This window comes from Acinonyx jubatus, chromosome A1 (genome assembly GCF_027475565.1).
Source record: "Acinonyx jubatus isolate Ajub_Pintada_27869175 chromosome A1, VMU_Ajub_asm_v1.0, whole genome shotgun sequence".
Classification (NCBI taxonomy): Eukaryota; Metazoa; Chordata; class Mammalia; order Carnivora; family Felidae; genus Acinonyx; species Acinonyx jubatus.
Window position 1 is genome coordinate 116,354,410 of NC_069380.1, and position 4,440 is coordinate 116,358,849.

Genomic DNA, 4,440 nt, shown 5'->3' on the forward strand with positions numbered 1-4,440 from the left:
AGTCTATGTTCTTGTCATTTCCTCTCCTATTCATGCCTTACATTTATTTGTCTAGTGTGCAACTAAACATCCACAGCTGTACTCACAGCAGCTCTCAAGTTAGAACCTTCTTCATCACCTTTTATTGACCATGTGCCAGGCAATTTATATACCGTTATCTCACGAGAAGCCTACAATTGTCATTCCCATCTTAGAGATGAGGAGTGAGGGAAAAGATTTTATAATTTTTTTAAGCCTTTTAGTACTGTTTGACTTTTTCCTAGAATAGGGGCTCTTTTAACTGACCATTACTTAACTGAGGGGTAAAATCCACTGAATCTGGCCTGCTCCCTGTCCTTGGCAGGCAAGCTCTTCCTTAACACACTTTACACTTAAGCACAAATTGTTTGATCACCTGGCCAACCTTATGTCCAAATTCTACCAGGTAGAAGACTTCCTATGACATGTTCATTTTAAAATAAAAACAAAAATCTTGTACAAAGGACCTGGCATTTCTAATAAAAATTTCCACTAATAGGGGTACCTGGCTGGCTCAGTCAGTAGAGCATGTGACACTTGATCTTGAGGTTATGAGTTCAAGCCCCACATTGAGTGTGGAGATTACTTAAAAATAAATCTTAAGGGCGCCTGGGTGGCTCAGTCGGTTGGACAGCCAACTCTTGATTTCAGCTCAGGTCATGATCCCACGGTTGTGAGATCAAGGCCCGCATTGGGGTCTGCACTCACAGCATGGAGCCCACTTCGGATCCTCTGTCTCCCTCTCTCTGCCTGTCCCCACTCAGGCTCGCGTGCATACTTTCTCTCTCTAAAAAATAAATAAATGTTAAGAAAAATTTTTTTAAATCTTAAAAAACATTCCCACTAATAAAAAGCAACAAGAACTAATGTTAGTGCTGAGGTGATGGCTCAGTCTTCTTGGTGACAGGTGAGGTCACTGGATGGGTCTGGATGCAAATGAGAATTTAACTCCTCTAATCCATTCCCCACACAGTAGCTGGTAGCCTCTTTAGGATCTCTGTGGTCTGATCATGCCCTTGCTTCCTTCCTTGGTGTCCCATGCCCTCAGGACAGAGTCCAGACATCTTCAGGGAGGGGGGCTTACTAGACGTTATGATCAGGCTATTTATCTCTCCAGATTAAAGGGCTATCCCTATCCCATACCACCCCCTCGCCTACTTCCCCCACTGTCCCACTCTCCACCCAGCTACAGCCACACTGATCTTAAGTTGTGCTCTCTTTGCCTCTCTGAGACTTTGCCCCGGCAATTTTCCCTGCCTGAACTGTTGCCCTTTCCCTTCTTCATCTCGCTAGATCCCAGACCTCATCATTCAGGCTCATCAGTTAAGATGTCATTGCTTCCGGGAAGTCTTTCCACCTTCCGTACCTAGGTGTTCTCATAGCACCTGTACTTTCCCCACTAAAGCTCCTGCTGGTCTCCAAAAAACCACACTTCCTAACATTTGTCTTCCCCTCTGCACTGATTGTGGGCTGACTCTATGAACTGCTTTAGCCAACAGGGTATAGGTGCAGGTTCCAGGTCTAAAACTCAAGAAGCCTGGCAGCTTACACTTTTGTACATTCAGAAGCTCTGAGCCACCATTTAAGTTCAGCTACTCAGTTGGGACGGCCCTGAGACTACATGGAGAAGGAAAGAGACTCAGCTGTTCCAGTGTCCTGGTTGAGCCTTCATAGGACTCCAGCTGCAGCTCAGGTGCCGTCTGCCACCTCACGAGAGACCTGAAGTGAGACCAGCAGAATTGCCCAGCTGAGCCCAGTCAACTCACAGAACTGAGAGATAATAATTGTTTTAAGCCACTAAATTTCAGAGAATTTGTATGCTGTACCAAGACACCATTCTGTATTTTATTTGTCTACTGAGTGTGTCTGCCCTGCTAGACTATTTTCTCTGTGAAGGCAGGGACCACGTCCATTTTTTAAAAAATGTTATATACCGGGACATTCTCTAGCACAGAATAAGCACGAAAATATTTGATTAATGTAAACTGAGACTCAACAACAAAAAATGTCTGGAACACTGGCTGTGATGAGTATACAGTGTCATGAACAAAAGGTAATGAAGTGGCTATCTGGGCAGTAGGTTCCTGATGTTAAGTTAGACAGCTTATCTCTGTAGAAGGACTGGGTCAAATTGACTGGGCCACAAGCCAACAACAGGGAGCAACCTTGGGAGCTGAAGAAGAGAATGGCCAATGGTTTTAGCAAAGCCAAAGGCACGGGAACAAAGTTGTCATTCTGATGGCACTCCTCTGGGCAACACTGAACAGGTGATCTGCTGTGCCAGTGAGACTTCAGCTGCCCTTGCCATCTACACAGTGGTTAGTTGTTTAGATTTCTAGGAACAGATGTCATAATGTCATTTTACATGGAAACAGACACCTCATCTTCACAATTTTTCAACCAGCTTCAAACATGAAGGGCCCTTCAAAGTTTATGTATGGAATGAATACGTTCCTACCCAAATCAATAAATCCCTGATTGGGGTCTGGTGCTCTTGTCTGTAACTATCATCAGCACAAGGTGTCCAGTCAAGACATGGTTTGACAGTTTGTGTCAAGCTCTATGCGGGACACAAAATGGGAAAATGCCATCCCTGCCCCGGGGGAAAGAACTGGGGAGACTAGACTTACACAAATGAGACAATTAAATAACAGGACAACATATAATTACTGCTAAATTGTGTGGCAATAAATTAAGTGGTAAGGAACTGGGAAAAGCGGAGAGCAGCGAGGGCTCCAATAGTTGGGGAGTATTCACTGAAGAGCTGGATGTGGCCGAGCCTCCGGGCATGAAAGCAACTGCAGACAAGCTGGCAGGAAGAAAGGTGCAGAAGTCCAGGGACAAAGAACAGACCCAAATCAGCTATTCTGGGGCAGCAACACAAGGAATGTGAAAGGTGCCTGCCCCAAATCCCAAAGCAAGTGTGTCTCTGAACCCAGTTTCCCAATATTTGTACTCCTAGGCCTTTATTTGTTGTTTTTTTCTGCTTGCAATGGCTTTCTCCCTTCTCCACCTAGGAAACTCTTTCTCATATGTAAAGATGCAGCTCAAATGCAATGACTTTTTTGAATCTTTCCTCAGTATCCCATAGCCCAGTATTCACGATTCTATTGCAACAGATCTATTGTTTTTCCCTACTCACCTCCTCTGCCACTGCAATTAATAGCAACTTACATTTATTAGGCTTTTCCTATGTGCTAGGGGCTCTGCTAACCATTTAAGTGCATTATTGAATCCTCACAACAATTTCATGAGGTATTTTTTCCTCCTATTTTATAGATGAAGAACCTGAGGCTTAAGATTGTTAACTGCTATAGAACACATAGCTAGGAAGTAAGAAAGCTATTATTCAAAGCAATTGTGGAACTCCAGAGGCCATTCTTAAAACACCGGACCAAGTGTTCCTCGACGCCACAAATGCTCTTTAATCATCTGTCTTCTCAGATTCTATGATGGGGACTGCCACATGGCTCAAAAACTGGTGAACAAATACAACTGTCCTATCACAAAACCAGGTCTAAAAGGTGACCCCAGTAAGCTGTTAGCCCAGGTGTAGACTTCTTCCCAACCAGAAGTCATGTACCTGGGGGAAAGAAGGAGGAAGGATGTCTAAGTACCTTAGATTTGAACCTGAAGTCCTTTATTTCATATATTCACATTTGGTGAAAGAAGAACCATTCTCTTCCACACAAAAGAATGCATAGATAACACTGGCTGGGTCTGAGCATGAGGGCTCTGATTAACAGGTGTTGGGGGGTCGGTGGGGGGACGGTCTCCTCTTAGGTATTTCGAAAGCAACTCAAGTTGTTCCTGTAGAGCCAGGAAGGACTACTCGAGATCCCTCCATCTATCTGATCCTATCATAGCGCAAGCTGAGGCCCAGACAGGGGAAACGGTCGTACGGTGGCTGCACGGTACACACAAGATGAGCCAGAGCTAGAACCCCGGAATCACAACGCTGCCTGCGCAGTTTTTTAACGCCTACCCCGTCGGTCCCAGCCCGAATCTCCTAGTCGAGGGCCTTGGACTGGAAAAGCGCGGACTACGGGCCTCTCTTGTTGGACCCTAGCGCTCCTCTCCGCCCACTGGCCCTGCTTACTACCGCCTCGTCCAGGCGCGGGGCTGGGGTACACTATTCCCCTTTTCGCGTCTCCACGGTGTCTGCAAGGTCATCCTGCGCTACCGAGGCCGCCCTTAGCCCCGCCTCTCCACAGTCCAGTTTCCGACTCGGTTCGGCTTCGCCACCTGCGACCCCACCCCCACCCCCCCCACCGCTGAGCGTTCTCCCCACTCTCTTGCGGGCGGCAAGCGACGCCTCTTCCAGGGTAGGCCGGGCCCACGTCCATGCCCTTGCCGCAGTTCACCTCCCAGCCAGCCCCCACTTCCTTTCGCGCAGCGCCGGTCTTCCGGCTAGGCTCCTTT